The sequence below is a fragment of the Triturus cristatus genome, chromosome 6 (genome assembly GCF_964204655.1).
Source record: "Triturus cristatus chromosome 6, aTriCri1.1, whole genome shotgun sequence".
NCBI classification, from domain to species: Eukaryota; Metazoa; Chordata; class Amphibia; order Caudata; family Salamandridae; genus Triturus; species Triturus cristatus.
The window spans coordinates 758,195,376-758,221,307 of record NC_140589.1 but is presented as its reverse complement, the minus strand read 5'-3'; the positions used below and the strand labels follow the sequence as shown (position 1 = coordinate 758,221,307).

Sequence of the window (25,932 nt, the reverse complement as noted above, 5' to 3'; positions counted from 1 at the left end):
GTGGAATACATCAATTTCCAATAATGATTGTCGGGATCCCCGTTTTCAGTAATTATGTGGGGGTTAACAGAAGTTAAAAGGTTAAGAAACACCAGCGTATAATGTTAAATGGGGCGATCTTCACACATTTTTTTCTGGAGGGTCATTAAAACTAAGCATCACATCCATACCTGGCTGAGAGGTTTCCAGTGACAAAAGCTTGGTTTCCCTCAAGCGTAACACCTATAAAACAATTGCGCGTTAAAAGGCAGAAATCTAACCATAAACCCCCCAAATAAGAGTGCAACATAATGAATATGAAGTTTAAAAAAGCAAGATTAAGCTTCCCAAGTAAATCAAATTCAAAAGGACATTAAAACAAGAACATTTAAGCGGAACCAGTGGGAATTTGAAAATGGAGAGATATACAAGTTTACCAGACAACAAACCAGACGTGTACATAAAATCTGAAACCACTAATCTTAGGACATTGATTCCTAAGCCAGCAAAAAATAGTTTCTAAACAAAACTAATTTTGAAAAGGATCAAAGGGAAATTTTGCGAAGGACTAGGGCATGTTATGTCAAAATGTACAAGCTCAAAGCCACAAGAAATAAGTTGTGTGCTTATCAACATAAATCAAGTAAACGCTTAATTGGGTAGAGTCTACTCCTAAGTACATCTATCACCCAAAAGGGACCACAGTAAATCATGCGCCACTCCAAGTAGTTCAAGCTCATGCAGACAAAGTCCAAAAATCAACAGTGCCCTCATGTCTCCAACCGGGCCAGCCAGATTTCATAGCTCCGAGAGGGCAAGTGTGTCATTTACTCTGAGAAGCAATCACGCAACCAAAATCAAGGCAGAGGTGCACATAATGGGTTCTTTCAGAATAATGTAGCTTGGCTTCTCCACTCATTTCTATTCACAGTGCTACTCGTGTGCAGTTTCTGTACAATTATTTAAGCTTCCACCAGTTTTCAAAGGCAGGCACAGCCAACTGTTCTTTGGTTGAAGCTAGCCAACTACTAAATGCACAAAGCAGACAGGTTAAACTAACTCAGGTTAGTGTCCCCTACAAAAAACACAAGCATAGGAAAAGCAAATAGGTCTTGCCTTTATGGCCGATTCCTTTCCCAGTGGTGTTTAACCACGCTGCACAGCACTCCCAATGCAGTGTAGCCTGGATAAAGAAAGAAAAATGTGTTTGACCAGTTTCTTTGTCTTGCTTTGTAATAAGAAGATGTCTATGTTTCTCTAAAATTAACATGTTTTTGAAAGGAATAAAAACACCAGATGCTGCTGAGGTAACTTAGGAGCACATGAGCTTTTGTCGACCTGCTTTAATTTCCAGGGTGTAAGTGGAGTGAGGAGGTGAAAATGCACGAGTATTTCCCAAAATTTGCTAAGAATTAGCGCCACATAGGAGGCGGCTATCCAGCGCTAGAAAAAATACCATTTGACCCATAGATTTACATGTACAGAAGAAAATTAGCTACATTTCTTACCACAGTTTTGGATTAATTTAATCCACCTTTCTCTGTGCACATAGGCACCACCTACCTTTGCTTCGTATCCGGTGTATGAAGTCAGTATAACCTATATAACTGCGTTCTATACTTTGAATTTGGCAAAAACTTAATTCAGAAGATGCAAGTTGGGGGTTAATAACAAAAGCACTGTGTGATAAGCGTCCATGCAAGGATGTGGCATCAGGCAAACCGGAAAAAATACTGACAGTGGCAGAGGCCACATACTCAGGGCCACTAGAATACTGTGGCAGGGGAGGGCCGAATTATACAGCAGGGTTGAGTAGATTAAGCAACAAAGGCAAATTATGCAGCGCAATGCGACATTTTGTGAAAGTATTTCTTTGTCATTTTTACACTTTTTAACAGTCTGAGCATTGGTTAGACCCCATTAGTACAAGTTTAACACCCAAATGTAGCAATAAGCAACACAAAGGTGACCAGTCAAACTTTGCTAAGGGCCTCACACTCGTGGGAACACTTGCCGTGCGTTTTTAGTAACATTTATACTGTTTTAGCTAGAAACAATTTTTTAATTAAAATGTGCAGATTATGCAGTGGATGATTGATTGTGTGGCCAATGCGGCAAATCTATAATGATGTGAAAAAAATAGCTGCCGCACAATTGGGTAAATCCAGTGGCCCAGGTTATACTGAACCATTATAGGTGTGTTTACGTAGCTATCTGTGACCGTCTGTGTCATGTCGAAACATGTAAAGTACTTTTAATGTGAGGCGGGATAAGGACTAAGTTTATCAGACACAATGAATGTGGGCTGACCGTGACGACCAGTTCATCTTCAAAGGATGGGTTTAATACACTTATTAGTCTATTCCACTTGCTCTCACGGAGAACGCTGGGATCGTAAAATATGTCCTTTTATCCCAACTGAGTGCAGGCAGAGCTGTAATGACCAGGGTCGGATTGGTAACGTGGGCACTCGGGAAACGGCCGAAGGGCCAGTATCCGAGTTCCAGCTGTGAGCTGCTTCTTTGGGCAGCCTGGGGGCGGTCTGTGCTGTTAGGATGCCGCCAGCAGGTGCAAGGGTGGGCTTTTTAGAGGCAGATGGGCCAAGGTATCACTCCCTTTCTCTCGCTGGGATGGCCCATTAATGTATGCTGATTGAGCGGGGGCAGGGGGACTGGGCATAAGTGGTCTCACTTGCATTCATGTGTGGCTCAGCAGCGTAAACTAATCTGTGGATTTTCTTTTTTATCCAAGTGAAGTTAATACAACATGCCCCCCCCCCCCACCCCCTTTTCATAAAAACTTCACTGAAGCAGTGTTTTGCAGAAAACAATATGCAAATGTGGGCCACTTTTTTATAATGTGCTCAGGCCGATTTTCGATCCCAATCCAACCCTGGTAATGACAATAACTTTTCTAACAAGCTAACAAAAATCAAATAAATCCCAGAACTACTGGGCCTCACACCTAGTGGTCCTTAATCACGAAGCACCAACCTATTACAGACCCAGCATATAGAATGGACAGGCACAATAGGTTTGCAGGCAACTACTTAAGGGCACAAGATAAACACCTAAATACACCCCGACTTCTACCACAGTTTCCATCTGGACCGCTGCAACTGCTGCTTTGGGCAGGAAGGGCAAGATCACACGGGTTACTCCACTGCTGGAGTCCTGTCAATTAGGTATGCTCTCAAGGAAGCCGGGGTTTGACAAATGGGACCTGAATGTTCTCTAAGGTTGGGGACCTGTGGGCGAAGGGCGGGGGTTGTCCCATTCGGAGAGAGCTGCAGACAGGCCCAATTAGGATTGGAGGAGGCCCTGGCCTCGCCCCGGGAGGTGGCTATCCGTTCCCGTTTCAAACTTGTACAGCTCAAAATACTCCACACAGCCTACTACACTAGTTCATTGCTTGTTAAGATGGGGCTTCTTGGCTCGCCGGTCTGTCCCCATGGCAGTGGTTCCACTGGTACCTTTTTACACCAGTGGTGGGAATGTCCTGTCCTTCAGCAGTACTGGGTTAGGATTGTGTCCACCATGTACCAGATAGGTCATAAACCTATTGAGGCTTCCCCCCCAGCTTAGTCTATTGAACATTTGGGAAGCTACCGATTTGTCAAGAACTGAACAAATGCAGGTCTCGTTGGGCTGCATGGTGGTAAAACGCAATATCGCCAGAACATGGAAGGGAGGAGTTGAGCTTCGATATACTGACTGGGAGTCCGACATGGACTGGTGAATGCAGCGGAGAGGGTGGTTTATGAAAGCAGGGGATGCCCGGGCAAATGGACGAAAATATGGGGCCCCTGGAATGAGAGCAGAGGTCTACTGTGTACCCCCTTTAGCGACACTCCCCCATTCGTTGTTGATAATGAGACGCTGTAAGGTTTTAATAGCTAAATGGGACCATGACTCATCTGATTGTGTTACTGACCCATTGTGCTGATTTGTATTTAACTGTAATTTTATGTTGCACGTTTTTTGAACATCTTGATGACTGCTTCACTGCACCCGTTTTATTTGTATTGTTTTATGTTGATTTCTTTAAAATAAAAAAAGGTTTGTCAAAAATAAAACATCCCAGAACACAAAATTACAGGGCACAAATTGGAATGCACGGTGTTTTAGGCAGGGATTAACCACCGTCAGGCAGCCTAGTGGGCTAATGCACCTTGTGCAACTTTCTTTGTAAAGATCAGAAACAGGTTTCATTTAAGGTGTTCCCTTGCGGAAATGGGATGTTGATAAACTGATCACAATAGGCGAGTTCGACAATGCATAAATAGGTTCCCTGCACTTCTACAAATGAGAAAACCTGAGGGGTGCACCTCCATAATTGAATTACACAAATGTTAAGAGTCCTTTTACAACCACATGGTGTAGAGTGTACGGTGCCCTGCTGCTCTACTGGAACACAACCAGAGATATACTAACGTGACTCAGCATAAAGGCACATCCAGTTTCCAGCCTTGTGCGTTTCCTCCGCAATCCGATGCATTCTGGTACTTACAGCATGATTGATTTCAGTGTGAAAACATGAGTAGCACTTACTGATAAACCCCTTGCGTTGCCCAAATCCACATGTTCGAACTGCATAATATAACTAGTGCTTTAAATGAGGAAAACATGAGTGCAGGTATTAATTAAAATGAGCTAGAGCTTTGGCAGGTGGCGGGGCTAAGGGCAGGACATGAGTATACTTAATTACTTCTATACCAGATTTAGCACATACTAAAACATGATAAATGAGTATGTGTCACCAAAACAGGTTAACTGGTTACACAAAATACAAGCCAGACACAATATGTTAACATTTATTTGTTTTGTACTATTTGCAGCTTCTTAATACCATATTGCTATTTGTTGATGTGTGGCACAATACTATTTATTCAAGCATGCACACAGAAAGAAACAAGTAGACATACACAAAAGCATTCCAAACATTTCCTTTACAATATCTCGAGTGTGTCCGGATTCTCTCCCTCCTACTCTCTGACAAGAACAGGCAGACAAGCAGGGAAGCACACAGGCATAAGCAAACAGTCAACGTCTCAGGTGGGATTAAAGCCATTTAAACTCCTTATCTCCCTATGACTTTAATTGCTACTCCCGTGTTTGCACAAGATCACAGGATAATGTGAATGTGGTTAACAGCACGTGGCCTAATTGGACCCTCCACTGTCAAACACAGTGTGATAGTGCACACAGGGACATCATGCAAATGAGCATACTCTTGATAGTCGCTCAGCTCAGGACTACAGAGCGCCTTGGCTGTCGGACAGGTTCCCCTTCGACAGCCTAGTGCTCACCAGCACAAGCCGCCAATGAGCCTACCCAGTGCTTAATTTGCAAAGAAATTAGTGCCGGGCCCTCGTCAGGAGGCCACTGCAGCTTGCACCATACATTGCCCCTCCCAGCACTGCCAATGGCCGTCCTAGAACAATTACTAACCATCACACTCCTACAACTGACAATTCAGTCTGTTCCAGGCCCCCAAAGCTGGAAGAATGGCTCGAGCAGCAGTCAATAGTTATTTTTAAAGTATACCAAATTAATAAACAGTTGTTGTGCTCACCTTTAAATTAGACAGCCACCATGTGGCAGACTGTTCCAAGCCCCAGTGTTGACAGTTAAGTGCAGGTGTTGAGCACCAGAAACCACCGGCTCAAATTAAACACTGAGCCTACCTTCCATGGCAGTAGAGAAGTGCTGGTACTCATTACCTATGAATACCGGCCATTTAGAGCACTGCCTCTGGCTCTTTCACTATGGCCAGGCTCTTCCTGCTGGTTCAGTGACTTTAGATCCACATCACCTCTCCATTTACAACTCTCCTCTCATCCCAGCCTCCAACCTTCTCTCACTGGTTCTATCCCTCTTACTCCCACCTGTCGCTTACTCTTCTCTCCACAAGTCTTATATTTTGCAACCGTTTCCCCCCCCCACACTTGCCTCCTCTTCTCCCCTCCATGCTGTACTCATCCCTTAGGTTTGCCGCCTGGCCAGTATTGTGTTGTGCTACATTTCATTAGTTGTAGTGATAGAGCACACTTCTGTTGTGGCCTGTATGTGTATGTGTATGTGTATGTGTATGTGTGTATATATATATATATATATATATATATATATATATATATATATATATATATATTTATATTCACTTAAAAAACCATCGTGCTTTCAGCGGGGAGTGATCGGAGGTGCATTTTTCCACTACCTGCCCTGAAGAGAGGATTGCCTTGAAACGCGTCGGCGTACGTAGTGGGAACTGTGTAAGCAGTAGAGAGCCGTTTTCCTTTCCGCTTAATAAAGGTGATGCTTGGAACACCTTGGTGCTTGTCGAGTGCTTTTCAAACAAACGACCAACCAAGCACGAGCATGGATTTATTGGCGGCGGTCGTGCCGTCGAAGAGCACCACCCCGAGAACCTGGGGGCCCCAGGGGCTAACATTTGCTGGCCTCTAATTGGGGACTAACACCAAGGAATTGAGGACTACGTTAATCTGCTGGGGCTCATTTGGGGGCTCCGTTCAGCAGGAAGTTGCACTCTTATTCAAAGCCGACACTACATTGCCCAGAATACTTTGCTCATCGCACAGGTGACAACCGACCACATGGTATATCACATGGTGCTTTCAGCGGGGAGTGATCGGAGGTGCATTTTTCCACTACCAGCCCTGAAGAGAGGATTGCCTCGAAACGCGTCGGCGTACGTAGTGGGAACTGTGTAAGCAGTAGAGAGACGTTTTCCTTTCCGCTTAATAAAGGTGATGCTTGGAACACCTTGGTGCTTGTCGAGTGCTTTTCAAACAAACGACCAACCAAGCACGAGCATGGATTTATTGGCGGCGGTCGTGCCATCGAAGAGCACCACCCCGAGAACCTGGGGGCCCCAGGGGCTAACATTTGCTGGCCTCTAATTGGGGACTAACACCAAGGAATTGAGGACTACGTTAATCTGCCGGGGCTCATTTGGGGGCTCCGTTCAGCAGGAAGTTGCACTCTTATTCAAAGCCGACACTACATTGCCCAGAATACTTTGCTCATCGCACAGGTGACAACCGACCACATGGTATATCACATGGTGCTTTCAGCGGGGAGTGATCGGAGGTGCATTTTTCCACTACCAGCCCTGAAGAGAGGATTGCCTCGAAACGCGTCGGCGTACGTAGTGGGAACTGTGTAAGCAGTAGAGAGACGTTTTCCTTTCCGCTTAATAAAGGTGATGCTTGGAACACCTTGGTGCTTGTCGAGTGCTTTTCAAACAAACGACCAACCAAGCACGAGCATGGATTTATTGGCGGCGGTCGTGCCGTCGAAGAGCACCACCCCGAGAACCTGGGGGCCCCAGGGGCTAACATTTGCTGGCCTCTAATTGGGGACTAACACCAAGGAATTGAGGACTACGTTAATCTGCCGGGGCTCATTTGGGGGCTCCGTTCAGCAGGAAGTTGCACTCTTATTCAAAGCCGACACTACATTGCCCAGAATACTTTGCTCATCGCACAGGTGACAACCGACCACATGGTATATCACATGGTGCTTTCAGCGGGGAGTGATCGGAGGTGCATTTTTCCACTACCAGCCCTGAAGAGAGGATTGCCTCGAAACGCGTCGGCGTACGTAGTGGGAACTGTGTAAGCAGTAGAGAGACGTTTTCCTTTCCGCTTAATAAAGGCGATGCTTGGAACACCTTGGTGCTTGTCGAGTGCTTTTCAAACAAACGACCAACCAAGCACGAGCATGGATAGATATATATATATATATATATATATATATTCACTTAAAAAACCATAGGTTTCACACAAGTTATAGTTAGCTGTACATTTCACTCGTAAAAAAACAATGAAATTCCACGTTATAGTTAGATCAGGTAACTATAACTTGCGCGCCCACAATAAACTGCTGATGACGTCACATATTACATCACTTATGACATGGTCAGTGACATCACTCATGACATCAATGATGACATCTGAAATGACACATTGTGCATTGCGGTCGCGCAAGTTATAGTTACCTGATCTAACTATAACGTGGAATTTCATTGGTTTTCTACGAGTGAAATGTACAGCTAACTATAACTTGTGTGAAACCTATGGTTTTTTAAGTGAATTTGCAAGGTTTTTTAAATGCTAATTCCTAACTATAACGTGTGTGAAACCTATGGTTTTTTCAGTGAATTTGTACGTTTTTTTAAATGCTAAGTTATGTATTTATTTTTAATTTTTGCGCGCGCGGTGCGCTTCGCGCACCGTGCGCGCGCTGTGGCCACTCGGTGCGCTGCGCGCACCGAGCGCCCACGTTGCGCATTTCGTACCGTGCACACCTCTCCATTTTTGACAAAATATCAATTGTTTTCTCCCTTGGGGGTCCTTCGATTTATATATTAAATGTGATTGTTAATTCTTTTTTTATTTTTTTTTACCGTACGCGTACGGTAAGCTTACCGTATGCGCACTCCGCGATTTTTTTTTAAAATTATTAAATTTATTTTTCATACTTTTTGGTCCTTCGTGAACCCCCTGACGAACGCTAGGGGGTCTGCAACTCTCTTCGTTGCCCCCTTTTCATGTTATCAACCTTTGTTTTTCAGTGCGAGAGACAGAAAATGGCGGCCGATACTTTCTGATTTCGACCGATTCGAATGTTTACAGTCATGTAACCACCAATCAGAATTGAGCTCGCGCACGGCACCGTACGCGTACGGTAAGCTTACCGTAAGCGCACGGAGCGCGCCTATAGATATATATATTGATTTAAATGCTATTTTCTCAGGACCTACTGAACACATTTACACCAGACCTGCAAAAGGCACATCCCTGACCTGAGGACTACCTCTCTGCCCAATTTCAAGTAATTCTGTTCAGCCGTTCGGGCTGTAGCTCGGACTAAAGGTCCTATGGGAAAATGCATGGGGAAAACGCATTTTGGGACCCCCCCTTTTTTCTCAGCCCCCGCTTGACGAATCCCCCCGAGACTTTCAGGGTAGGAGCGGAGCGTAGCACCCCATTAGTTTTGAAAAATTCGCGAGGATTAGTCAACCGGCGCCAAAGTTATTCCAAATAGAATGTTGCGGATTTCCAATGGAAACACGGTCCTAACTATCTACTGGCGACCGCCAGTAGATAATATATGTGTGTGTGTGATATATATATATATATATATATATATATATATATATATATATATATATATATATATATATATATATATATATATATATATATGTATATCAACGATTATTGAAGCTAACAAAAAATACCCGATTTTTAACGTTACACAAATTTGTGTTAAAATACGATTTCTAAGGCCATTCATGATTTCAGAACTGAACAAATATCTTGTATATTTGTCTGAAAAAAAGTGGCAATCCTATGTTCACCTGTCACCTCACTTCTTTACACTCATCCCTCCCCTTTCCTTCTATGTTCATCTCATTTTTCACCCATCCAAATCTATTGCCAGTTGTCATGGGAGCTCATTCCTGGAGTGCTTCAGCATTCCCTGCTATTCTTTGCTCTATGGGAAGGACTAACTTCACACCCATGGACCCAGTTCCAAGGTCAGTCGCTGTTATGCAAATGCAGTGATTAGTGTTGGAGAAGCACACAAAAGAAAGCAGCTCCTGTGCTGGAAAAGAAAACCTTCTTTGACAAAGGTAGAGGCTTGAATTGTGTTGCCACTACAGTACCCTAAAGTGAAAGGATAACTAACTGGCAGCCCTAGCCCTTTCACGCGCCCGACGGAGGGCACCTGAGGGAGAGTGGGGGATTTGAGGGGGTTAAAGCACTTTCAGTTGAATGGTTGTTGCGCACCTGAGACAGTGCAAGGTCTGTCTACACCCTGTCCTGTTAATCACAGCATGACGCGAGCCCACTCAAACCCATGCACTTTGGGGATATTCAAATGGGCGATGATGGAATCGTCAAAACTCAGCACAAGGCTACTTCAGAGGTTCGATGCGCTTACAAGCTCCTCGAAAGCATAGTGGCACCTGTCCAGCTATGGAAGAGATACCTAACCTGAGCCTGCCATGCATCAGGCTAAAGAGAAGTGCCGGTACTGATGGCTGGATAATTTGGAAGTGCCGGTAACTCCATACCGCCCCATTTAAAACCATGAATATACAAATACAGAACTTCACCATACAGGGAGGGTGGTCTGTTTGTCCAGCTGTGTGTGTAAATGACTTTGCCGCTAGAAAACAGAACATCCTAGTACCTATATTTAATGTTATTTTCATCTTCACTGAAGATACTTAACATTGTATCGTAAGGCAGCAAGAGTGGTTGTTTCATCGATCACTGAACTTTATTGTGAACACATGGCCTCAGCACAAATCAACTGCACATTCCAAGGCCAGCGGCAGAGATGAGAAGTGATGAAAGGAGAGTTTGTGGGGGCAAGGATTGAAAAGAACAATAACTGAGGAGGAAGTAAAGGGGTTGAGGGGATATCAAAGGAGCCATAATCAGCATCTGTTGGTTCGGAAGAAGGAAAAGCAAAATGGAGTGCAAGGTTCTCATTCTCTTGCGCAACATGACGGCAGGGAGCAGCAGAGGCACGCGCAGCGGAAGGGCACAAGTAAGGAGTCCATGCCCCATACGCTGCCTAGTTGAGACCCAATAACCATTACACGATTGCCATCTTTAAAAAAACTTGATTCTGTTGCACAGAACACTAGATCCACAAACATGGTTTACCGAAGTTGTTTACTGCCCTAGATTTTGAGGTAACTGCCATTACATGACGAATGATCATCTTTTGTGATGGGAAACATTCCCAATTAAAAGAAAAAAAATGAAAGAAAACTGTTCTACTACAGCTATTTGGTAGTCGAGGCTTAAATCAATTTTCATGGCATAAAAATATTTTGACAGTGGAGGAGTGTGGGATTGCTGAATTATTGAAATATGGATTTTGGACACAACTCCCTGCCACTCAGTCTAGGACCATAAAATGATTGCAATGCTCAGTCTGAGACATACTAAAATGGAATACTATTGCCGCTACCCTTTGTATGCTGCTTTTATACTAGAAGGAGGAAAAAAGGTTTGGAAGAGTAAAATGGTATTAACTGGTAAACTGATCTGGTACAGGATGACATTAAATTTCCTTCATAAAGATCACAGGTCAATTGTTTTGTAAAAACAAGTTTAAATGGCATGCTCAAGTCCAACCTTTGTCTATCGAAGTGAGACATGCGATGGTGGCTTTCTGGTCCGACAAGAGGACACTAGAAAGGGAAAGCTGCTTGAAGATGCTACATTTTGGATACATTGCCCTAGACACAGTCATAAGAATTGGATCGTGGGAATCTTGATTATTCCTTAAAATTTCTAATGCCATTGTCGTAATGTGGGTGGGATCTCCACCATAACTGCACTTAATATCTTCTCTGGTTTATATTGGTATAAATAGAATAAGGACTTAAGGCTTCCTAATCTTACCTGTTCATTTCCGGACACCAGATTTCAGTTTAACAAAGTCTTAATTTCTGGTGCTAGACTAACAGCTTTCTTTACATGGATTCCATCACAGGAATCCTTAGAGACCACTAAAACAAGATCAGTTTCCACGATCAAAAGCACATTGGCAAAGGTTTATATGACTGAGTAGTTTGTTTAGAATCGCAAAAGCACCCGTTTTGTTCCCTTTCCGTGGGGAAAACACTGTTCTAGGTTATGTTTAACTGCAGTGTACATCCAGTATTGGGATACTCACTATTACATAGGTTACGAAGAAATTAGCAATGTGGAGCAATGAGTTAAGTGATCACTGCTCACATCCAATCAATTTTGGAAGTTGAGGAACAAAGCACCATTACACAGAGGTAGCTGTATGTCTTCCTCATAGTGCTTACAATTTTCAAACAATACAGCATAAACACATTAAGTTCTTATTTTTTAGTGATGTAAAAGTTGAAACCTATTCAGTGATGGCACTGAATCTGTTCTTCTGTTGCTTGCTTTTAGCCACAACACAAGCAAATGATTTTAAGTCCAGCAACTGAAAAGGCACAAACAAACTTCCTCCACTCAATATAGTGAACATCTTTAGACATATAGATCACTAACAAGTGTCAAGCGCATTTTTTAAGATTTTACTCGCTGCAGAAGAAGTTAAAAAGTAATGATATAATGGTAGTCTTTATATTCATTAAGTGAACAAGCAATGTAGACAAATGTTCACTTGGTCATTGCTTCCTAACCTTTTGACTAAGGACCCTCCACTTAAGCCTTACTGGAACCCAGGGACTGCCACCGAGTCATTACAGGAACCCAGGGACCCCCACCGAGTCATTACTGGAACTTAGGGACCCCCACTGCGTCACTACTAGAACACAAGGACTCTGGCCTAAGCCCATGATGATTTAAACCACAAACAAGCATTCAAACAAATACACAAATGATGAATCAATTTAATTCAAGAATGCATCATTTTAACACTATCCTGGAGCCGATGATTAACATTCACGTTTCATCTGGTTATAGATAACAAAATTGGGCATAAAACAACCAAAGCTATCTTAAGATATTCTAGTGTCTAAGTAGTAATTAAAACAAGGCACCTAGATTTTAGTTGCCGCTTGTGTGGTAGTCAACATAATCTTTAAGAATAAAAAATGGTGTCTTAAAATTATGGCCTAAGGCAGGACGCAAGTCTTTAAAAAAGTAGCAGGGGTGCTAAACAAGTTAGGCAGTATGCATGTGACATGGTGTGGTGTTGTCACACACATGACGTCACGACAGTTGATATTGCAAATAGCATCACAAGAAGTGACCTCGCAGGAATAAGACATCACAAGAAGTGGCATCAGATTTTAAAACCTCACATTTTCAGCCGATCTATCATGAGTACATTTATGCAAATTACGAGATTTAACAAATTAGATTTTGGATGTGGGTTGTGCTAAAAAGTGGCGCGATACCAACGCAAAATCTGGGCCTCAGCTAATTATTATTTTTTTTTTTTAACTCTGCTACCAATAAATTGCCAACAAGGATAGCAGTAGATCTGTTGTGCTTAACTGGTTGCAAAGCGTGCATTTTAAAATATCTTACGGAGTTAAAGCACCTGCAGCAGGGATCCTAGTGTGCCCAGTAAATCTCAGGGAATAATAAATACGAATAAGATAACTCTGGAGGATAACGCTTTTGCTGAAGAGATCCGTTTTTTATTTTTTACAATCGCAGATTTGAATCAAATTAGTATTGAAGATTAATGTGTCTCCTGCAAAGCACATCATGTAACCTGCAAAGGGCAGATGTTTATTTTATGTAGATGGGTAAGTGGGTTACTGCTTTTAACAATTCTTTGTTACTTACAGTTCATAAATCATAATATAGCACAGTGAGCTATGAAGGACATGTGACTCCTACACCTTGTAATTTACACTTACATGATTTATTGTCAATGTATAAAGTTAATGTTAAGTAAAGCTATCAGACACCCTGCACTGGGATGCATAACATTATAAAAGAAATAAAAAGGTGGTATTTAAATTGTTCTTTGTGTAAATACTGGGACAGACCAATTGATCAGGTTTTTGTGAAGCGCGCTACTCACCCGTCAGGGTCTCAAGGCACGAGGAGAGCAGCTCTATTTGGGTCATTTGAAGAGCCAGGTCTTGAGGTGTTCTGAATTGGTGCAGTGTTGTGCTCCAGAGGTGAAGGGAGAGTTTGTTCCAGGTCTTGGCTGCGAGGTAGGAGAAGGATCTTCCATCTGCTCTGGTCCTGTAAAAACAAGGGACAGTGGCTAGGGAGAGGTTGGCTGAGCAGAGGCTTCTCTTGGGGGCGTGGAAGGAGATTCGGTCATTGAGGTATTCGGGTCCGGTGTTGTGGAGGGCTTTGAAGGCGTGTGTGAGCAGCTTGAAGGTTATTCTTCTTTCGATTGGGAACCAGTGGAGGTCACGGAGGTGTTTGGTGATATGATTGTGTCGAAGGATATCGAGGATAAGTCTGGCTGCGGCATTCTGGAGTTTGCGGACGAGTGTTTTGTTGATTCCTGCACAGAGGGTGTTGCCGTAGCCCAGCCTGCTGGTGATGAGAGCGTGGGTGACTTTTCTTGGAGTCATTTGGGGGGGGGGGGGGTGGGGGGATCCACTTGATCGTCTTGTAAAGTATGCAGAGTGAAGAGTATGATGCAGAGGTTGAGTGCATGGGTTTCCGAGGGCATGGGGCCGCCAGGTGTCGTCCCATGCAGAGGGGGTGGAGCAGAGGATGAGGACTTCTGTTTTCTCTGGGTTGTGCTTCAGGCAGCTGTTGATCATCCAGGTCACAAATGCTTTCATCCCTTCTTGGAAGTTGTGCCAGGTGATGTCGGGTTCCTTGGTGAGGGAGAAGATGAGCTGGGTGTCGTCGGCCAAGGTGACTATGTTGAGCCCGTGGTTTTGGACGATGGTTGCAAATGGGGCCCATGTAGACGTTGAAGAGTGTGGGGCTAAGGGAGGATCCTTGGGGTACTCCGCATCTGATCGGTCGGTTCTGAGAGGAAGGGCAGCAGTCTTATTCTCTGTGTTCTGCCTGGGAGGAAAGATCATATCTAGTCTAAGGCCTTTCCTTGGATGCCGGCGTCGTGGAGTCTGGTGGCTAGTGTGCGGTGGGAGAAGGTGTCGAAGGCTGGTGATAGTTCCAGGAGGATGAGGGCTGCCGTGTGACCTTGGTCGAGGAGGGCGCAGATGTCAGTGGTGGCGAGGAGGGCGGTCCTGGTGCTGTGGTTACAGCAGAATCCGGGTTGGGAGGTGTCTAGGATGCTGTTGGTTTTTATGAAGTATGCTAGCTGCGTGTTTACTGCCTTTTCGATGACTGGCAGCAGAAGGTCCATTGGGTCTGAGGAGGGCTTCTTTGGGAGGGGGTCGACTTCGGCGCACTTCCAGTGGTCCGGGAATGTGGCCATGTTGAGGGAGAAGTAGATAGTTTGTCGTAGCTCAGGTGCGATGGGAATGGCAGCCCTGTGGAAGATGAGCGACGGGCAGGGGTCAGACGGTGTTCGAGTAGATACTTTCATTGCCTTTAAGGGGTCTTATGTGGTGAGAGGGGTCCAGGTGAGGAGGGTCTGTTGGGTGGCATCATTGGGGGTGGGAGTTGATGTGGTGCCAGGGTCTTGGTCAAAGTTGTCGTAGAGGTCTTGATCTTGAGATGAAAGAAGGAGCAGAGTTTGTTGCAGAGGTCTTAGGAGGGGGGGTTGCGCTGTTGGGTTTGACAAATGCCTGTACGATGGCGAAGAGTTGCTTGAAGTTGTAGGCTTTTTAGTTGATTTGATGAGTTGGTGGTGTGCTGTGATGGCTGTTTTGTAGGCGGAACGTGCTTCCGGGGTTTTGCTGTTTCTCCATGTCTTCTCCAGTAGTCAAGAGCGCTTGGATTCTCGGAGCTCCGTGGTGAACCAGTTGGCTTTCTTGTGTCGTCTCATGGTGTTCTGGAGGGGAACGAGAGTGTTGGCGCAGTTGGCGATCCATTGGTGAAGGTTGCTTGAGACTGTTGGCGCCTGTCGTAGTTGGGGGGAGGGGTGCAGGTGAGGGCCGAGGTGAGGTGTTCTTCAGAGACTTTGTTCAAGCTTCTGCCTGGGAGGCGGTGTGTGTGCTTGTGTGCGGTGGGTATCGTAAAGGAAAAATGGATGCAGTGGTGGTCGGTCAAGAGCAGTTCCATGGTGTGGCTGAAACAAATGCTTTATCCGGCCAAGATAGGGTTTAGTATGTGTCCTGCTGTGAGTGGGGGTGGAGCCAAGTTGCTTCAGTCCTAGGTTGGTGAGGTTCTCCAGCAGGGCGGTGGTGTTGGGGTCGCGGTGATTGTCCAGGTGGAAGTTCAGATCTCCGTGTAGTATGTCGTCCATAGAGGCGTGGGGTGCAAAGCGGTCGGGTGATGAGTTGGTGAAGGGAGATGGGGTACAGGGGGTCTCTCTAGGCAAGTGCTCGGCGGAGCGTCACTCTGGGGTCGAGCTGGATCTGGAAGTGGATGTTTTCCATGGGGCGTCAGGCGTGTGTGAGTTGGAGGTCCCAGATTTCTATGGCGTGTCTTTGCAGGGAGCATACGTTGAGGAGGATGCAGCTCAGTGGTTTGCGTGCGGTGGAGTCCGTTGGGTGTAGCTGCCAGGGTCCGGGGGCCGGTGAAGGTGCAGTGTCGGCAGGAGAACGAGCCTTGGGTGTTGTATGGCATTGCGAGCTGACAGTTTTTGCGTCCAGGGTTGAGTGCGTGGAGAGTGCATGGGGGGGTATCGGGGGACCAGGGTCCCTGGCGCTGGTCGCGGTCGGGCTTGCCTTTGGCACGCATTCTGCGCACTGCCACCATTAAGTAGGGGTTGGGTTAGGGGGTTCAGCTGGGAGGCGAGAGCGATGCGGGGGCAGCAGCTGCAGGGAGCGCTGGACGCAAGGGAAAGAAGGCAAAAAGAGAAAAGGCAAAGAGGAAGGCGAAGAGAAAGAGGCAAGGAAAAAAGGCAACAAGAGAAAAAAGCAAAAAAGGACACAAAACAGAGTGGAAAGGCAGAGATCAGAAACCCAAAAATGACAGAACAGAGCAGAAAGGCAAACAAGAGAAAAAGGCAAACAAGAACACAGAGTGGAATAGCAGAAGAGCAGGGTGCTCTTCCACTAGCGACACTGACCAGGTCAGAGGTCTTGCTCCAACACGTTTGACATTCTTACAGTACATGCATATCTTATATAAAGGGACTGAACAAAGTTGAAAAACATTTTTTAAGTAAAAGTTGTGTGCCTTCGTTTTACCTCTGTTGCATTTAAGTGTGATGGTCCAGACAGCACCCAGCTAGGATTATATTGGTACAAAAGTAGGCTTGATGGCCCCTTCTCTTCGGCCTTTATCTTGCGCCCAGCTGGAGGTTAAAGTAAACAAGCATTTGCAATGCAATAGGTCTCGCATTATTAAAAGTTTGAGCTGTTGGCATTGCTAATAATAATGCAACCTTAGAAGCTCCAAGATTCAGTAATGTGAGACCAATTGCATTGCAAATGTTTTTTTTGTTTTATTTTTATATAGCACGAACTTGAGTGAATGTTGTGCATTTATGTTGCATTGAGTACAATGTAATTATGTGGCACAAATTGGAATTGTGTGGAGTGTATTTATGTTGCATTAAGTAGAGAGTAATTAAGTGGCGTGCAATTATGTAGTACTGAGTGGTATGTGGAGTGTATTTATGTTATACTGAATACAGTGCAATTGTGATGTGTAATTATGTGGTACTGAGTGGTATTATGTTGAGTGTAGTTATGCACTCTACTCAATGCAACATAAATACACACCTTTCACTCAAGTTCGTGCCATATAAAAAAAAAAAAAAAAAAAAAATTGGCCCTGAGTTTTTCCTGAATCCTATGCTGCTGGTGTCCGTCTGGTGAAGCCACCACACGGGTCATCACTCCCATCGTAACTGGTAAATCAACAATAGAATAGTTAGGGGGTTGAGGGGTTATGCGGACTAGCACACAGTAGCACCATATCCACTTTACAACAGCGGGCACTGCCCTACTCCCATACCGGCCGCTGGTAGTGGTGCTACTATGATGAGTAACAATGGCAGGTGATTGCCCAGTGTACAACAGAGTAAAGATGGTCTGCGCGGATGAAGATATGGCGAGTGTTATGCCCAGCCTACAGTGCAGAATACAGAGGCTGCTGGTGGGGGCTGCAGCCGGGAGGGATGTAATGAGCAGTTACCCATGCAGAGTGGAGCAGAATCCCCACCAACCCGCCTCTCCCGTGTTTATGGCTCAAATGCTGGTATTTGTTGTTTCACCCCCACTTCTAATCCGTGCAGTTCCTCACGTTCAGACTTCATACCAGATGTATCTGTGTGTGTGTGGTTTGCTTGTGTGTGTGTGGTTTGCTTGTGTGTGACGTCCCTTGTGTGTCCTTGATAATAAAAGTAAAGTGAACCAGCTGCAATACTTCACTGATTCCCCTGGCTGTGACCCGAATATGCCTGCAATACAAAGGTTCTTTAGTTTCAGGTTGGGAGGGGCAGTGCAGTACATGTTTTGCATCGCTGCTGAGTGGCGGTGTGTGTGTCGTGGGATATATTTTCAGCCAAGCCTCACTTGTTAGCCAGCAGTACCGTTCATAGTGTCATTTAGAGCAAATGTTTGCCTTGTTGTTGAAAGTTAAGCGTGCAAGCTGTGTGCATCTGTGAGTGCACACAGCGAGTCCATCCGGTGCGAGGGCCGTGATCTCTGCGTTCTGTTCAACATCCTGTGATTCTGGGCAAATCACTTAATCTCCCTGTGTCTACCAAATAATGAATGTGTCCTTGTGTAACGTAACTGGGGCTCGTGTAAAGCGCTCCAATACCTTCGGGTCGAGATAACGCTATATAAATCTGCACACACAAAAAATAGACTGCGCACTAGCCGTGTTCTCTTGGGTCGTTATTTGCATTCGCTCCTGTGGTAGTTTACAACCCTCATAAATGCAGTGAGTGTCCCTTGTCCAGATGGCTGGGATAAAACGTACGCAGTTCGGCCGACTTCCGTAACACTGTAAAGACATGCTGCCCAATATTCTTTCTCCACAACAGTCTGCCGTGAATAGGAGGGCTTGTTTACTTTAAAGTATGGCTGGCTGACCGCTTTGTCGTCACATGGCGGCAAGCCGCATCGCCCGGGAGAGTGTATGAGATCATAACTGACACGTTTTCAGGGTGCATATGTGTGATATTTCTAGGTTTACAGTGTGCTGTTGGGTGACATTGGCCTGCCTCCCGCGTGACGCTTTAAGTGACAATTTCTGCAAGCGATTCAAGAAAACGGGTGTAATGCTAAGATTTTCAGAGCCATTTTTTCGCTTTGCCCGGTAGGCATTATGTAGATGCTATCCATAAAATGACGGCTGGGAAGTCCATCAGTTATTACTGCACGTCATACTATCTGCAGTGGACTACCAGCTGTTCTGTACAATGCTAAAAGAAAGGCACAGCGTAGAGTGAAAAGGGCTCGTCATACAAACTCTGATGTACTTTTTCAGTGTAAGAGTCTGCGTCCAACGGAGATTGCTGTCACTTTGTTTCCCGTGGCATATTGGAACAAGCGCGCGCTGAAGCGGACGAGGAGGGAGTGGGAGGGGGGGTGGGGGCGGGCACAGTGGTGTGGCCACAGTTTTAATAAATAGCCACATCCCATGAAGCGGGCGTCGTGGCGAAGTGAGATAAACTGGTGTGAAATAGCAGCAGGGAAGGGGGCGGAGAGGGGCTACGAGGGAGAGCGACGTAAAGCCATATGGCTGCTTTGCACGCGTGCACGCCTCGTGCACTGTAGCTCTATGCCAGGGGAAGCACTTTCAAAAACCCACTTACAAAATGTCTCAAAGAGACAGCTTTTGCTGTCTCAGCGAGACCTAAAAAAGACCCTCCTTGCCTGCACGTTGCTGCTGGGAATGGAATACAAACAATGTGCAGGCGCTGCTAAACTTGCCCTGGTGCCTGAAAATTACATTTCAGGTTATGTCAGTAAGGGTCGAACTTGTTGGCAGAGTGGACGTCATCTACCCTGTGAAAACAGTGGGTGGACACAGTCTACTTGCTTGTTCCCCCCTAACTTTTTGGCCTAGCCCAAGGACTGTAGAAAATGTTAAACACCAATAGAACGATAGCTTATCTGGTAAAGCAACAGAAACCACAATTTTTTAGTATCTTAACTGGATATTCATTTTTTGTCTCCAGATTAAACTCCAGATATAGATCACAGTGTTAGATTCTGTGAATGTGTAAACACTGCTTCGGTCATACATATATATTTCACACCCAGAAACTAGGCAGTGGTAAACCTAAACACACAGCTTCATAATCAGATCATATTAAGTCAGTGCAGTTCACATAGCAACTGTAGAGGGATAGAGTGAATAATTATGGAGAGTTCATCATCATTAGACAAGACATGGAAAAAACAGCTCTACGATCGGCACAAGGGTTCACACAGAGAAAGAAAATTAGTATTGTGGGCTTTTTGTGAATCAACACCCTTCAGACATTTGGGTTGACTGATTAATTAACATTTTATATAGCAGTTCTTAACTAATTAGTACTGCTACACTTACCTCACCTCAGTTTACGAGATTCATGGACCAGTTGGACCAAGAGTAGCACAAACAGCATTGATGGCAGAACCAGCTTCGGACTGAAGTGCCTCACAGACCTGTTCTCTACCATGTAAGCTCTCAATCAAACTTGCCCTCTTGGAAATGAGGCCAGTCAAACAGATTTAGGAGCTGGCTGGTATGACGGCCAAAACAGCTGCTTATGCATCAACAGATTTGTCAGAGGCTAGTCCAAGGTCTCTGCTTGATACAGGGGAGCTAGCATCTGGTTTTACATCTGCTCACCAAGTGTTGAGATATCACTTTAGAATGTTATCATATTGGGACCACTAGCTCTTTATACAATATTGTGCTGTTTGGCACACTGTAGTACTGGGTTATGTGTGAACGTGTAACATACAGATAAGCCTTGGCTGCACATTTATACTTTATGCAACAATTACCCAAGCACCAGTAGACTCACCACACACACCATCTCAAGTTTAACCTTAGACTGCCTAGAGACAAGGAAGTTTAAATAATCACACTACCCATGACCCGGTTCGCTTTTCTGTTGGAGTCAGAGTATCCCAGGTGCTGGCTGCTAGGGACCTTTAGCTTGTGGGGCTCCTGTAGTGAGTGACTCCAGTGAATCTAGCAAGTACTGATAAACCTAAACGGAAACAAATGTAAATGTGCAAGTCTCTTACATTGCACATATTTTTTAAATATTGCAGAGCAACAAATAGGACTGGTGTTATGTGCCCGAGTTAGACCCATGTAGCAACGCTGCCCATTTTCTTTCATTGTCCTCTTTTCCGTGCAACATTTTTTGGTGTGACGTTTTGCATAGATTTGCATGCATGACAAGGTTGGATTTGTTTCTCTGAAGCTGCTTTGCTTATATAACTAGCATCATACAACATTATCATGCTGCCTCCAACACTAAGAACAAGGCCTTTACGCACGATATACAAACGTCGTTCTATCTTCATCCACTGGACGACAGGGCTATCTACATATCCATAACAATGCTAATCTGCGTGTACATCGCAAGGAAGCTTTTTATTATAAATAAGCATTTTCCAGGGGTTGGCAGAGGAGATACTTCCGCTGACATCTAAGGATCCTGCATGCTTCTTCAAGCAGCTGTCTGACACTGCCGTGAGTGGTGTCCATTTTGTGACCTGGACGGGGTCCTACATTCTTTCCCGCCAGGTAATGGGGTTGGGTCATCCGGGGGGAGGGGGGGGGGGATTCTTGGCTAAACACCTACATACACTCTAGACATACAGAGTAGTGATTGCATAGTAAGAGTGCGCCTGATAAGTACCTTCTATTATATGCCTGCATATATGAACCGTCTAAGCACCATGATGAAACTATATCTACTTTTTTGGTGCTTGTAATCACTTTCATCTGCTTTGGTCCACTGATCACAGCACAAGTATTCTATACAAGAATAACGTTGGTTCAATAAATATATTTAAAATGTCCCATTGTGTATTCTCTGTATATTTCTATGAGAACAGGAGTGCACAAGTGATTAAGCGAAAAGGTTCTGATCGGTTACCATAATCCCTGAGGGGTCATGTTCAGGAGTTGCCAGAAACCATTCGGTCCTTGTTTGGGTTAGGAGGGCTTATGGTGGCACTGTGAGTTAGCTGGTCTTACATGGAATCAGTCTAAGCAACTCACCCAAAGTTAGTTGTCCACAAACGCTCAGATCCTAAGGATTAGTAGAAACTACACAACACTAGGTGGAGGGACAGTGAATCACTTTTTAACACCATTTTGTTACATCAAAATTAGGCAAGGTATCTAAGAGAAGAGAGTGACTGTAAATTCAACCACTTGGAGGATTCAGGTAAAAATTATAATTGCAAAAAACTTCTGGAGTTGAAACACCATAGAGACACTCAAGGGGAAACACCACTGTAACCAAACTCAAATGATGGAGTGCTCCTCACACTTAATTTCCTATACGTTCTGAGGCTTTCATTTTCTCTTTCTTCAGTAGGCATACCAGAGCAGTACGTGCGGTCAGCATTCAGATGCCTTGGTTCCATTATTGATGCAATTCTAAGTAAGCAGTGCATTAGCCAATCGGCAGCTCCACTACTTCAAACTAAATGGCAGCAGGGTTCCCAAAATATTGGGAGTACTTGTTACTGAGATCTGCCAAAGGAAGCTGATCAGGAGACCGAGCTTCAGGAGGAATTGGAGCTAGTCTCAAGGTTAGAGAGTGAAGGCTGAAGGCTACAAAGCCAGTTTATCAAGTTGTGGAAACGCCACAGACAGGCCGTCGGTCGGTTTGTAGTCCCTACCATAGGGGCGTTCCCTGCTCAAGCACTGCTGTAGGGTTGACGATGTTCCTTTCTGACAGCCTTTCCATGGAGGTCCCCCCCTTAGCCTCCGCCATGAAGCCTGGGGGGCACCAGTGGTGCCCCCCCGAACATCCATGTCCTGTGTGCCAGACAACATATGGTGCATGCCACACGGTATAGGGGTGTTTGAAAACATGCCTTTTGTCATTGGGGCGTTTGCTGCAGCCGTTTTCCAGGCAGCAGCACAAGCCTCAATGACAAGAGGCATGTTTCAGACTGCCTACAGGGTGGTCGGATCGTAGTGTGACGGGTGGGATTGCCGCCTACCTGTCTGCCGGTCCCGTACCTACAACGACTGTGGTCGTCCGCCACCACTGTAATCAGCACCAGTCTCATTCGTGACCATAACTGTGAAATATAGTAGCCCTAGAGGATCAGATAATCTGCACCTTCAGTGCCTTATCAAAAATACAGTAGTGTATATTTTCAATTGCCTAAACTATGCAATTGCAAAACGTGAACTGCATTATGAAAATAATGTGTACGGCATTATGAAAATGTGTACATTTAGCTTAATTTGTAGTAGGGTATCACAGTTCGGTATTACGAGCAGCACAAGAGTTACCATGTTGTAATGGATTAAGTTAGCTTAATATTAAAGCCAATTTAAATGCTGCATTTACACGCTTGAGGCAAAGAGGCCTTCACATTTCCTTAGCAATTATTTTGCAGGTTATTTTTTCTTCCTACTGTGGATGCTGTGTTTTCCGGAAGTCTTCAACTTGTTAGTGAATAGTAGTATTGTTATATATTAGACAACTGATCGTGAGGTTCCCATCAGAAGGAGAAGAAATCAGGATGAGAAGAGGGACTTGTGAGAAGGACTGAAGCGCTAGGAGGCCTCAGGGTAGCTACGCGCTATAGAAATCTAATTTCATTCATTCATTCACTGTAACCAACAGTCTCTGTTCAGTATAAAAAGTCGAGAACTTGGCCATATTTTCACTATTGTTTTTCCAGGGATAAAAGTGAGCATACTTTCACCCAGAGTCTGGAGAAGACTGATTGGTTCCTGAGAATGGGAACAAGCTGACATTTTGCAACTAGTGTTTCTGTTGAAGAATAGCAGCGCGTGTTCCTCAGATCCGTGGGGAGAGATGCTTGCTGACTTCAAACCAACAAGACCCTTCTTACCTATTGCTGGTTTCTGCTGTTTGAGTGCAAAGGCTTCATAACTAAGCATTCCTATTTTTTCATTGGAAGACTTCCTTTCTGAAGAGGACACCTTATTTTACTTGCTTAACCAAAATGCCCTTTCTCAACTTATCCTTAATTCAGAGTAGGAGTTTCCTTTATGGAACATACATGTTGCATATTCTGTATTGTATATGTAATTCTTGTTAATGTCCTACTTTATCTAATTTTGAAATTTCGACCTCTAGACCATTTATATCTGTATAAATGACCTCTCTGAAAACTTAAATGAGTTTAATACAAAACATTTAATTATACTATGTCATAATTATAATTTATAACTAATAAATCACTTTTAAACTTACGTTCTCTCTGTAGTTTACTGTGGAGCCCAGTTGGTTTTCACTGTTTATAAAATTAATGAAAATGATTGCTCCTAGACCCCTATCCTAGTCAATGAAAAAAGGTCGACCAGACGCGGTGTTTGTTATACCAAATGTGTGAAATTTTAAAATCCCCACACAAGCAACAGCTTTATGGAAAATCCAGCCTGTAAAGAGATACACTCCCGAAACACTAATGCAAGTAGCGTGACCATCTCACGAGAAACACTGAAATATGTACATTAATGGACAACAGAACCTATACTAATCCCAAAACTGCTTCATTAGGTCACCATACTGAAAGGGATGAAGCAGTGCCTCATTTCCTTATATAACAAGTACAATAAATCAAAGTCTGAAAGTTAAGCAATAAACAAAAAGGCAAGATGATGTGGTATTGCAGGATCAAAAAGGAAAGCAGGGAATCCATGAAAAAAAAAACCCCATAAACAAAACTAAGAAATATATCACAGTCAAAGTCAAAGGGCAATATTTAACACCTCTAGTAAGATAAAAGGTCCAAAATCCATTCACTTGGCATTATAAAAAACTGTCCTGAATATCCTGTTATGTTTGGACTCCTTGCGTACCCACAACAGATAGCACACAATTTCTATTTAGATAATTCTTATGTAAGTTAATTACATCTTAAGAGCCTGAAAAGCTGGAATTGAACCATCCTTCCCCTATCTTTCCCTACTACAATAAGAATGACAAGCCTAAAAAAGAGCCTTCTAACCACTCATGGGCCAAAAGAAAAAAAACAGACATATGAGGAGAAATTAAGGGAGCATGTGCGACATGGCTTATTAAGATCAATTGAAAAAGAGGGCCTTCCACAAACTGCATTTCAACAATCTACTGAAGAAAAAGGCTGGACTAAAAGGGCGGAGCACAGATTAAGTCTTGGGCATTTGTACCAGCTGCTTTGTCGGTGATGTACACAACCACCAGATCTACCTCTATTCTCAACGCCTTAGCCAGAAAAAGTGCCATGTCTGTGTGTAAGCTTCCTTGTGGCAAACAGGATACCTTTTGAATTGTGACTGTGGGTTTGTAGGAGTTCTGGATCCAGCCCGGATTAGTAAAAGCTGCAGTGATATGCAGAGTGCGATTGGCTTCAGATCCGATGTTTCACACCATACCTGTAATTTTTTCACACTCTTGCTTAATGCCATTAAAATTGGTTATGTTTTGTACTTTCATTTCTTGTGAATACTTATTATTGGAGTGTGTGCTATCACTGGAAACTTCTGTTGGGCATACGTATACTGAAAGGTTTAGACTGACTGCTCTTGAATAAGTGAATACGTTTTATGAAGTAGGCACCTGTAAATGTTCACAAGCTGTTCAAGTGATAAAATAAAAACTATAACAAACAGCTGATCCTAGAGACTGCGTGCATGCTTTTACTAAACTGTAAAATTAGGGATGGTGTTAATGATAAAAGAACTTATTAATTTGGAAAGAGCCAACTTCAGGATCTAAGGCTTTCGGTAACAAGACAAGACTGTGTAATTGGAGAGGTATTTAAATCCCACCACTTGCAAAGTTCACCAGAGTGAGTGAATGGAATGAGCCCATCTTTCACTAGAGATTATGGGAACAATAGTGGCCAAATGGTGCATTTTAAAGCACAATTTGCAACTTAATTGGATAAAAATCTTGAGGTACAAAGGTGTACCAGTAATACAGTAATGAAGTGCCAGCAAAAGTCAATACTTCCCATAGATGTTTGGGATTAACTTTACCAACAAAACTAACAATAAAGGAGGCAAACTGGTGTTTTTCCAGCTTTATTGGATTTTTATTTTATTAAGATTTATGTATTATATGCACTTCATAAAATCCAATTACAAAATGTTACATGGGATACCATTCGGTCTGATTTGTAAGTGTACTACAGTTAACCAGACATACTACTTACAGTATACATTTGGTTTTGGGTCCTCCATCAACCACTGTATTTTCTAGATTGGCCTCTTACAGCTTTTGGCTTGACACTTCATCAATCACATCTTGACAC

The 25,932-nt window shown here is 44.0% G+C and overlaps 1 protein-coding gene across 1 annotated transcript in view; it reads right to left on the bottom strand.

Annotated features, from left to right (window-relative positions):
* Nucleotides 1-25,932, bottom strand: part of MAN1A1 (mannosidase alpha class 1A member 1) — a 466,871-nt gene that overhangs the window by 341,089 nt on the left and 99,850 nt on the right. The window lies entirely within an intron of this gene.